The 13,033-nt window shown below is 33.0% G+C and overlaps 1 long non-coding RNA gene across 1 annotated transcript; it reads left to right on the top strand.

Moving 5' to 3' along the window:
* Positions 1 to 12,021: 12,021 nt before the first annotated feature.
* On the top strand, positions 12,022 to 12,729 carry LOC124898727. The gene is made up of 2 exons (XR_007055459.1): positions 12,022 to 12,370; positions 12,445 to 12,729. It is a non-coding gene; the product is annotated as an uncharacterized LOC124898727 (long non-coding RNA).
* The last annotated feature ends 304 nt before the right edge of the window (positions 12,730 to 13,033 follow it).

Genomic DNA, 13,033 nt, shown 5'->3' with positions numbered 1-13,033 from the left:
ACTGATGTCAGTGTTGATTATCATGTGTATTAGAATATTATCGATTAAGACTACGGTTGATCATAGACCTTTGATACTGTCTATGATCAACTTGCTAAATATATGAACGACTTAAAATAATGGAAAAAAAAAAAGAAGGAATTAAATAAAATAAAATTAGAGTATGTCAATTAACACCATTAAAACATTGTAAAGAAATTTTGATGCATCAATTGTGACTCTCAATCACTTTTGGACGTGATCAAGTGTTATCTTAGACATGAAGTAGTCTTAGATCATTGAGATGACATAAAAAGGAGAAGAAATAAAATAAAATAAAATAAATATTAATCATCCAAGCACTAATGAACGACCACTTATCATGACAAGAGATTAGACTTGTGTGATGACCATAAGGATGAGTGGTGGTTGTTACTTGTGAGTGTTCAATGGACAAGTAGTGTATGAGAACAAGGAGTCCTTCTCTACAGAGACGCTTGTTCTAGGTAATTGGTTGTTACTACCACTGTCCTCCCCTATACCCATTTGATCGAGTGTCCATTTGATTTGTAATCTTATATTATAATATTTAGTCATTTTACATTGCGTGAGTGATGTTAATTTATTTTATTTTATTTTATTTCTCCTTTTTTTTAATCTCATATCCTTTGAAAATAGACTTCTTTGGTCGATACATGACTAATAATAAAGTCTGGTATAGATAAAGCTATTTATCTATAATATACTCAAGATATCATAACAAGTCTATTTTCAAAAGAGGTGAGATTAAAAAAAGGGAGAAATAATATAAAATAAACTAAATTAACATCACTCACGCAATGTAAAATGACTAAATATCATAATATAAGATTACAAATTAAATGGACACTCGATCAAATGGGTATAGGGGAGGGCAATGGTAGTAACAACCAATTACCTAGAACAAGCGTCTCTGTTGAGAAGGACTCCTTGTTCTCATACACTACTTGTCCATTGAACACTCACAAGTAACAACCACCACTCATCCTATGGTCATCACACAAGTCTAATCTCTTGTCATGATAAGTGGTCGTTCATTAGTGCTTGGATGATTAGTATTTATTTTATTTTATTTCTTCTCCTTTTTATGTCATCTCAATGATCTATGACTACATCGTGTCTAAGATAACACTTGATCACATCCAAAAGTGATAGGGTCACAATTGATGCATCAAAATTTCTTTACAATGTTTTAATGGTGTTAATTGACATACTGTAATTTAATTTAATTTAATTTCTCCTTTTTTCCCATTATTTTAAGCCGTCAATATATTCAGTAAGTTGATCATAGACTATATGAGTGGTCACTAATAGACTCGTTTATAATTCGATAATCTCTCAATATACAGGATCATGAGCACTGATTTCATTCTATAATTCACCCGTGACATAGTCGATTATAGAATGTGTATTTACCGTAGTCGATTATTTATTCCTACTGTACTCAGAGTGTAAATAAAGTTTGCAAATCTTAAAACAGGGACTACTGAAGAAACACTAACAATGAAAGCTTTCATTTACATAATCCTACCATGAAAGCGTCATTAAGCAATGAACTACAAACCAAACAAAAAAAAACCAACACTACACTAGGGGGACGAAGGGGGTGGTGATGAGTTCACGGGGGTCCAGGTTGAGCCTCTCGGCTATGGACCAAAAAAAATGAGCCATCCGGTGAAGCTCTCTATCCAGTCGTCATTGATTTACGGCAATACCCTCGAAAAGGAAATCCAGGTCACTCCGAAGCCTTAGCAACTCTATGTTGTTTATTGTTGACATTCTTGTGCAATGGCCATAGTGGGTGCGTCCTCCTAGCCATTTTTTTCTCCCCTAAGTCTTTTTTCTTCTGAAATTATGTTCAAAATCGACCATGGTCTCTTTAAATAGACCAGACTATGAGAAAATCGACCAATAGAAGCTTTACGCGTGTTGATTGAAGGGGAGAAGGCGTGTGAGAATAAGAAATGAAAAGTTGCGGTGGTTGTGGCAGTCGAGGCATTTAAAATCCTGCCGTTTTCCAAAGTGTAATAATTACATTAAAAGGTTCAGTGTATGAGGAATAGGGTTTCTGTAATAGACTACACGAATGATTGATGATAAACTATGTATTTTACACTATACCCCCTAGACAATGCATCGATGTATTATATATTTTAAGTCTAGTTGATGTGTAATGTGTATAGTCGATTTCAAAACTTGAAAAGACAGTTTTCGAATTGCCACCCATTCCAATGCGTCGTAATTATTTCTAATTCAACATTGTATGAAGAAAAGGGTTTGTTCAATAGACAACCAGGTAGGTTTATTATACACTACGTACTAAACATTTATTTAGTAGACCAAACACTGATATATTATATATTATGAGTCTTGTTGATTATTTAAGTCTAGAATCTATTAAGTACGTAGTATATAATATATGAACAGGAATCGATAATGCACAACAAAGAAAGTCAATTTTAATTGCAGTTCAGTGGTTTTCAAAACAGAATACACATTACATATACTGTCTAGTGCATTTCAACAAACAAAAACATTCAATACAATGCCAATTATATTATCCTACGTTAAGGCTGCATGTTGTTCTCTTATGTCCCAGCCTTTTGCACTTGGAGCACTTATTTCTTTTCTTGTACCTTGAAGGCTCCAACACACCCTTAACGTGTTTCACCTTCCTCCGTCCGAGTTTGGGATCGAAGTCTGGTGGAAGAACTTGCATTTCAAGATACTCTCGCGCCACACTCCACTCCAACTCAAGTGGTGCTACACAAATAGGTTCCAAATATGCAAAGAGGTATGATTCTTTCGAATATATTTGCGAAGAGTAGTTGTAAATGCTAGTGCCGTATTCGTTCCCGTGCTTCAAACGCAACACTGCCATTGCATGAGCACATGGAAATTTCACCAAGTCTTTCTTTCTGAAAGAACATGACCGTCTCAAAAAATTAACTTTTGCGGAACGACCGTAGCTAAGCACGGTGAGTTCGTCGGTGCTTCCATTATGTTGTTCTCATATTATTTGTCCCCCTCGGTCATGTTTTCCCACAAGATCATCTCGGCTACGAGAACGAAGGTTGTCTTTGAATTGTCCACCTCCGCATACCTCTTCCTGAATATTTATCCAAATCTATGTGCAATTAAATTGAAAATGGTCACCACTGGATACTCTATTTCTTTGCGCAACATTGAGTTGAGCGACTCAGCGATGTTTGAGGTCATGACGTTGAATCGATTACCTGGAAAGTGAGCCCGGCTCTACTTTTCAAATCCTACTTCATGCTGGAGGCAAGCTGCTGCGCTGGGGCATCTTTCTTTAAGGGCGTTGAAGTAGTCATCAAATTCTTCCAATGTGTACGCCTTGGTCGCATGGTAGTACAAATAGATAGAATCGGAACAATGGTGATTTATTCAAAGATTTTTATCGAGATACCTCATACAAACACCGTGATGCGCAAGTGGATAATGCCTTGCGAGGCCGTTGGCTATGCTTACGTGTCTGTCGGAGATAACACACAACTCTGGTTCATCGACGACAAAGGCCTTAAACTTCTCGAAGAAGAAGCCCTACAACGTATCGTTCTCCTTATCCACCAGACAATACGGTGAGGGATAGATATGATTCTGCGTATCTTGAGCGACAGCGTACAACAGCATGCCCTCGTATTTGCCAGAAAAATGCGTGCCATTAATGGCAACGACCTTTCTTATGTGTGTATATCCACAGACGGAAGCCCCAAATGCCATAAAGTAGTAAATAAACCTGCCAGACTCTTCATCGACCCTGAGGGAATTAATAGACCTGGGGTTGAGGCCGTTGAAAATATATGAAAATACGGGAAACACTGCATATCCATGCTCGAGCGTACCTCGAACTATGTTCTTCGCAATGATGCCTACCATCCAACACTTCTAATAGCTTAGCCTGTAATGTAGCTCCCTAAATACGATCCTCTCGATTTTTTTTGGGCTTGAACCTTTGTTGTTGACGAAAAAGTTCAAAATAAGTGAGGCAATGACCTCCACGGTGACATTCTTGTGCTTTCCGATGACATGATCAACGCCACAAGTATGCTCTCCCATGTACTTGTGGACGTGAAACCAACCCGATTCTCCGATAGCACATGCGCACCATCCACCGACAAGTACGATCTACGCACCTCACCCTCAAGTATTTCTTATTACTCTTCAGAGTTGTGTAATTTAACGACATTTTCACCGACGCCTGCTTCAACAAAAGTTTTAATGTTTTCTTATCCTTGAATGTTTGTCCTAAAAAAAGATTGGTGCCGTCTGAGAAAGAGTGGCTTCTTTGTGGTTTGAGCTGCCCGTTCTCACCTCCTTCACACTCCTCTTCTTCATAATCTTCACTATTATCCCATTCATTACAACCCATGAAATCGTATTCCGTTGATGTATCATTATATTTGGGGGTAGGGGTAGGGGTGAGGGTGAGGGTGAGGGTGGGGCTGATGTGGAAGCTTCTTTTCGGGATCTTTTAAAAACTTTAACCCGCAATATAAGTCTGGAGTTATCAGAATCAATGCAAAGCATATATAATTCTATGTGTCTATCATTTCTTATGAATGTTGGATGGATTTTCTCCCTCCCGTTCATCAAGTAACTAATTAACAGCTCGCTTTGATCACAACTTAATTCACCACTCTCCATTACGCTTTTAACTATGTCGGCGTATGAATCATTGCGACGAAGGGCAATGTACACTGTCTCCTTAGACGCGATTTTTCAAACCCAACATTTAGGACTCTCCTCCCATTCACCAGAAAATATACCACCAACAACCATGTAATCTATAATAGACATAATATACCTCGATAATAGTATTCAATAGACTTGAATAGTGGTTTATGCGCCTAGACTTAATAGACTGAAGTCGTCTTCTTCCTACCTGCTGGCCGTACAGTGCACGATTGACCTTTTCCGACGACCACTGGAATAATCCGACGAATTTCAGCTTACAAACAACCTAAGGAGTATTGAAATTTGCTATTGACCCAAGAATCGATTTCGAAATGTGGGACTGAATTTCGAGCTTTTTATATGAAAATGGAAGAAAAATTGGAGCTAAAAATAATCGAAAAAGGCTTATAACAATGGAGATAATGTCATTTTCCAATGGATGCCAGAAAATTCGCCGAAAAATGGCCGAAAAATGGTCGAAAAATTGAGGAAATGATGTCAAAATAGGAAATGATGTCAAAATAGGGTGGTTGCTAGTGGATTGGTTGAGAAGATTTGGGATTTTTTTTTAAATTATTTATCCAATATTTATATTTTTCAAGATGGACTAAAGTGTAGTTTTAACAAAATTAGGGCTGAAATAGGAAAGGGGGCTAAAGTGTAGATTTTGTAAGTTGAGTGTTAGATTTGCATTTTATTTTTGTGGTCCCATAAAAGTGTCCATTCTTCAAATTAAAAAAACTTGGTGGATAAATGTCAAAAAATGTTTGGGAAGTGGACTTTTGCCAAACTTCCCCTGGTCTTTTGGGTAAAAGGAAAAGGTAGAAATTATTTTTAAATTTATTTAATAAATAAAAATTAAAAATAATATTTTAAAAAAGAATGAGTTATCTTACCAGTTACATCCAACAATAACAATTTCAGTCTAGCCTTATAAGTTGATTAAAGTGTATGCAGATGTAAGAAAGAGAGATTGTTTTTGGAAGACCTTCAGCTTGAGTAATAAATATCAGAGCAGTGAAAACTGAAGAGAAAAATACAAAAAGTAAAGTCGACGTAAAATATAATAAGAAAAACATAACGTAATATTCAAAAGAGGAGGAATAACAATAACCAACTAATGTGATAACTGAAGCACAGTAACTAACGAGGAATAACAGAAGCTGTAAAAGAAGTAACTACGAGAAAAAATCATTGATACTGGTATCAAAAAGTACAATGCACCAATTCATCACTAAGCCTAAACAACGCTCAACTACGTACGAACCTTTTACTTTAATTCGCGACCTCCATATCCTCAGTCTATCTAAGGTCATGTCCTCCAAAAAGTAAAATTATGTTATTCCTTGTTTAGTCACCTCTCTCTAATAATTTTTGGGCCTACATATACCTCTCCTAAAAGTCATTATGGCCAAATCTCACACCTTCTCACTGGGTGGCGCTCATATTTTTCAAATGCTCAAATTATTTCAGTCTCGCTTCCTTCGTCTTGTCCACCACAAATGATACTCTAATTTTATCCTTGTATATATTCACCTCAACATTCTCATTTCTGTCACTCTCATCTTTTGAACTTGAAAGTGTTTAATTAGGCAACAGTCCGACCCAATGATACTTCGGGTCAATCTAAAATAATTTGAGATATGCTATAGAAATTTTCATTTCATCATTTAAGAGCATATGAATATCACTATGTTATGAAGATTCATCATAAAGTAACAATTTTTTATGTTGATGTTGATCTATTGCAACTCTCATTTTTATTTGGGCTTGAAATAGACAACACAAGTAAACTGACATCAACACAAGTAAACGGACATCAACAAATTTTTATACTAAAATTTACATATATATACTAACTAAAGTTACCTTATTACATTATATACCAATTTGGTAAAGTATTTACACATATCCCAAACTATTTACATAAATCCCTTTCATTTCAACTTTCTCTCTCTTAAACATTATACATCTCACAACAGGGTTTTGTCTTCCGTATTCTACTCCCCCATATGCTCCCACTACACACCCGATATATCCTCCATATTTGAATCCCTTTTTTCATGGCAAAATTCAAGTTAACTGTATCTGGGGGTTACAAATTGTAAGTTTTGAAGATTTATTTGATTTTATTTTTTTTCAACTTTACCAATTTTTGAATTTGCCTGTATATTTTGTGGATGCATGTTCGTTTTACCTTATTTTGCAAGTATTTTCAAATTTCGTAGTTTGATTTTTCTATTTTTATATAATACAAGTTCGATTCTTGGGTGGAAGATTTTTTTTTTTCAACTTTACCTATTTTTTAATTTTTTTCGTATATTTTATGGATGCACGTTCATTTATATGAATTTACCTTATTTTGCAAGTATTTTCAAGTTTCGTAGTTTGATTTTTTTGGTTTTCTTCATATAATACAAGTTTGATTTTTTATTTTCTTGGTTTGTAGTTGATTCAGGTTAATCGAATTACTGTAAAAATTGCTAATGGATTCTTGTCTAGCTTTATTTTAGGACTTAGTCAGTTAGATTTAAAAAACAAGATATCCCTGTTGGGTTTGTTCCTGGTACATTTGATTTTGAAGAACCCAATTTTGCAGAGAATCGTTCAAAGCATCGAAATAACCCGACAAGAATGAAGAAATTGAAGGAAGCGGCCAGTTCCAGATTGAAGAAGTCAAATTCAATAGCGGCCAGTAAGAAGAAGTTTGATGATTTTGGTCGACCACGTCTTCCGAAGGTATTGATTATACATGTATACTTTACTTACTTTGAAACATTAATGTATAATATATTGGAACATATTAATTTTTTGGAACACTAATGTATAATATTAGTATTTTGTCTAAGGCTACATTACAAACATATTGGTACATAAGACATCATACATTCTCGATGTTTAAATTGTAAAGTATAAGACATTATACATTAGTTATTTTTACCCAAATAATGTATAATATCAGTATTCCAAAATATATTTCAATATGTTATACATTGACAGTTCTGAACATCCAAATAGTCATAAAGTCCTAATATTGTAGAAGGTGACATTATACATTCTTACAAGCTTATAGGTTATACATTTTTAAGTAGTAAATATGTATAATGGCATTATACAGTACTGCAGTTGAATTATTGAATGTATAAGTTACACTCATACATGTCTAACTGTTGTATAATCAGGGTCTGATTTAATAATTTGAATGTATAAGCTAACATTATACATGTGTTACTGTTGTGTAATTATAGTCTGATTTTATTTTTCGTATAAATTATCTAAATTAAATTGATTTTCATACTTCTGTTGTACTTATTTGATTATTTGATTATTGGATTATAAATTTGTTTATTGTTCACGGACTGTTATACCTTTATATGATGGTTAAGGTTTATGTTTCTCTTGCTTTAATTGTTTGTATATTGTTGGATTTTCTAGCTTTAATTGGTACTAATTCGGTTGATAGGTAGTTTATATTGCCTAATTTTTTGTTCAGGGCTCATTGGTAAGTTCTATAATATTTGTCCCTGTTTGCTCTTATTGTTCGTGTATATAATGTGTTCGCCTTATTTGCCTGATTTTCTATTTAGGGTTCACTTGTTCATGTACCTGTGTTGAGTTGATTTTTAATGCTTTTATGTACTGTTTAGGTTCCATCCATTGTTGTAGTTTTTATGCATTGCATTTACAATAGTTGCATCTATTGTATGTGTTGTTTGTTATCTTGGGTGATTGATGTTATTTGCTTGGCTAATTGTAAAAAGATTCTCGTTGATTATTCCTATTAGGAAGGTTTTAACTTTAAAGCCTTCATAATTATTCCTATTAGGAAGGCTTTAACTTTAAAGATTCTCGTTTGATGTTTTTGTTGTTAGGCTAGACCTTTTAACAAGTAATTTAATTTAATATATGGTTCTTGTATTACAGATGCTAATATAACCTGCTAGTAAAGTTAAAACCTTTAAATGTTTGATTTTTTTTTTGTAAATTGTTTTAGATTTCTAATAGATGTTGTTCTTACAACTTTTCAGGCTGCCAACTATTTAAACATCAAGAGCCTACTAGATCTCACCTATCAGACTGGCTGACATGATCAAAGGAAAGACTCCAGAGGAGATTCACAAAACCTTCAACATCAAGAATAACTTCACACCTGAAGAGGAGGAGGAGGTCAGGAGGGAGACTGCTTGGGCCTTTGAGCAAAGAAGTGCTTGTATTCTGATGCTATAAACACTTTCTATTAATAGTAAATATGTTTTCAATGGATGTTTGCTTTTGGAACCTTTAGATTTCGTTGTTCTTAACTTTTACGTCACAACTTTTAAGTGGTGGTTGTTTAATGAGAAAATTTGTTAAAATCTATTTGTGCTATGATTACATATTTACTTGGATTATTAGGCTGTTGTGTTTTTATTTGATTGCTACTGGAGATTTATGTTGTTCCTTGGTGTTACTTGCAAGCGTTGTTGCTTTAAGTTGTTTTTTAGCTAGTGGCATATTTGTGTTGTGGAGGCATCTGCTTCTTGAGTAATGAACTTTCAGTAGGAAATAGGCACTTCTCCTCCTCCTCCTCATTTGGAAGTGCTGAGTCCCCACATCCCGACTTCAATGTTGGCATGATATTCAAATGATTCTTGGTGTATGCTATTTGTGTGTGTAATCTAGCGGGATTTGAAATGCCCAGAAACTAGACACTATCAAGGGGCCAACAGGGTTGACTATGATTTTGCAGCAAGGCTTGAACATCTGCCGTTGTTTGCTTGTTTTCATGATGGTTTTGTTTGTTTTCATTGTCGCAACTCAATTATTCAGCACTCTATCGCTAAGACTACAAGTATGCTCCGAATCAAATCTTTTTACCACAAATATTTTTGAATGATTCATACTAGACGCCTTCAACACCCACTTGCAGTCTTTGTTACAATAATGAAATATATAGTTGCATCAATTTTTTACACCGAGTTATTGTATTATGCAAAATTTCTAAAAATCATAATTTCTGGAAAAAATACAAAATTTGGACCAGTCACAGTTTCATTATACATTGACTCAAATATATAATGCCTTGTTACACATTCAATCGAATGTATAATAACATGTTATACATTCAATCGAATGTATAATCATATGTTATACATTCGAAAAATTATGATTACATTTATCACAATACAAAATTAAAACATGAACTTGTTCAACACATTTGATACAAATATTACCATACATACTACAATCCCCGTTTCTCTATCAAACTCGATTTCCTCATTCGATTTGTTGAAAACAAAAATACACAGCGGAAAATTAACCAATCCAAAAAATTGCTTCTTCAACTCGATGAAAATTCTCACTCCATTGTCATTCGTAATGACAATTGGAGAAGAATTACCTTCAACGACATATTTCACTTCAATTTTCTTGCGTACTTCATCGAGATTCAATTCCATTGTTATCGTAGCAATCAATTTCAAGAAAGTTATACTTTCCGAAATAATAATTGCATCACTTTTATAGGATTTATAACTTATTTTTGACTTCCAGAATGCAGAATATCACAATAATATGGGGATGTTCATATTGATTTTCGTATAATTGAAGAACGATGTAGAAGAATGATTTTTTTCCCAGATCGTAAATCAACAACCCAAAATGAATTTATTGTAAAGTTTAAAAAAATTACCATCAATGATGTATTTAATTTTATTTTTTTTAACATCGTCCACTTTCAATTCCATCGCTATCGTATCAGCCAATTTCAGAAAGTTAATAACTGAATTTCGATTCCCAGACACCGGAATGACGCAATAATATGAGAATGTTCATTTTTTTTTTTCAGAAATCAAGAAAGAATCCGACTATTTTTTTTCTCAAAAACATGTTTCAACAGTGATGAAAGAAAGAAGCCGACTTTTTTTTTTTTCCCTCAGAAACATATTCGAACAGTGATGAATATTAACAGTAATGTTTAAGAGTTTATTTTTTAAATTAAAATTTCAGTTCCTATATTAACTCATACACTACTTAATTAGGTATTTAATGTCGTAATTTAAGGAATAGAAAGATATTTTTTGATTTCTCCTTCCTTAATTGTAGGCAAAACAGTTTTATCATACATCACAACAATGTATAATAAAGTTACGAATGTATGAGTATATTTGATAAAATAGGGAGAGAGAAAACCTAAAGAAATTTTCTTTACTTTCATGTTACATGGGATTTATGTGGTTTACACATATTTATACCTTATATACTATTACTACTATATAGAAGAGCGAGCGAGCAGACAACTGATGGTTGTCATGCCTATTTCCAGCCATCTGCTTGCTCCCTAATTTTTCGATATCACCCCTACTTAATTATTATATGTTATTTATTTCTTAAAAATAATAATATTTAATAAAAAAAGTAAATTAGACATTTACGACATGTCTACTTCAGTTGCTTCAACTATAATTTTACTATATCACCCTTAATTAATTATTATATATTTTTATGTATTAAAAATAATAATATTTAGTAATAGAAAGTAAAATAGATATTTACGGCATGTCTGCTTCAACTACTTCAATCATAATTTTACTATATCACCCCTAATTAATTATTATAAGACATCTAAATATATATATAAAAAATATTTAATAAAAAAAAGTAAAATAGACATAAAATAATAAATTAACTCTTGATGTTTTAAATTAATTTGACATCTTATATGAAGTCCTCTTAATTTTTTTTTACAAGTATTTTTAATAGCAATTTTGTTATATCATTTTAATTGATTATTATGAGTCATTTAAGACATGTTTGCTTCGCTACTTCAATTGTAATATTTGGTTGGACTCTCAAAATTATATAAGTGTCTCTTAAATTGGAATAGAAGAAAAAGTATTATAAATCACATTAATCAAAAATTTAAATTATTTTAAAAATATAATTAACTATCAATGCCACAAAAGTTTGAACATTAAGAGTATTATACATTATAATGGCTAACTACTTAAAATAATAAATTAAAATGTAAAAAAAAATTATAAATTGCAATAGCTAACAACTTAAAAATCGAAAAATATAGTATTAAAAATATAATTAATTATCTAAATTTTATTTGTGTCACATAAATTAAAACAAAAAGAAAATCATATATTAGGCTCGTGCTAGCGCGGGACCTTTGATACATAGTACTCGATTATATATAATCTATATTATAATTTTAGAGCCAAATCTTTTTTTGAATGAACTTTCTTTGGAATTTTGGTTCAATATAAGTGGTTGGAGTTTCTTCCTTCTGCCCTATGGCATTTCTGGACTAATAGAAACCACAATGTCCATAAACATACGTCCACTCTCCTCCCTACATCCCTTGTTACTGCCAAACTGTTGGAATTCAAAACTATCACGGACTGCGATTCAACTTCTGACACTCCTATTATTGCTATTAATATCAAATGGTTTCCACCTCTTGCTACGTATTACAAGCTCAATGTTGATGGCTCTCATAAAAAAACTCACTACTAGAGGAGGCATTGTCGGGGTCATCCTCGATTCCAATGGCAATTGGATTTTTGGTTTTGCTGGACTTTGCGATGCCAGAAATGCTGTGCATTCTGGCCTTACATCAAGGCCTTGAAATAGCTGTGAACAGAAATTTACTTCCCCGACTGTAGAAGTTGATTCTACCGATCTTTTTCTCATTCTTGACACTTCTCCACCTTTGTTTTATTCCATTATTTGGTCTTGCAGGTTACTCTCGAAGAAACTGGGGAATTCAGTACTCATCCACAACTTTTAGCAAGCAAGTAGGGTGGCTAATGGGCTGTGTAAGATGGGTGCATCTTTTCCAGGAAACCAAGTGCAGTTTTTGACAAGTCCTTCAAGCTCCATTTTGTCTTTCATTGAAGCTGACTCTCTTCAAGTTTGTCTCCAGAACTGCTTGTAATAAGTTAGCTAGCTTAGGGAATCCATTTGTACTTTCTAACTCTCACTCTGCAACTGCTAAGTTGCCTATGAACTCTACTATGTTTTTATCTACTACTTAGTATTAATAATAATCATCCTTTTATCCAAAAAAAAAAGACAGTGACATAAAGTTATATAATTTTTTCCGAATTAAATCATGTCAACTAATATTATTTTTATTTTATTAGATAAATTAATTATTATTAGTTAATATAATTTGGTGTAGACACTATATGCTGGTGAAGTTTTACCAACAAAAACTATTCTCAACTCGAGAGGTTAATTAAATAATTTTAATATAAATATAACAAAAAAGGTTAGAATGTAGAATACACCTTTAATTATGAAAATTCAAAATAAAAAGATGTGAGAA

This window comes from Capsicum annuum, chromosome 5, assembly GCF_002878395.1.
Source record: "Capsicum annuum cultivar UCD-10X-F1 chromosome 5, UCD10Xv1.1, whole genome shotgun sequence".
NCBI classification, from domain to species: Eukaryota; Viridiplantae; Streptophyta; class Magnoliopsida; order Solanales; family Solanaceae; genus Capsicum; species Capsicum annuum.
This window is presented reverse-complemented; position numbering and strand designations above follow the sequence as displayed.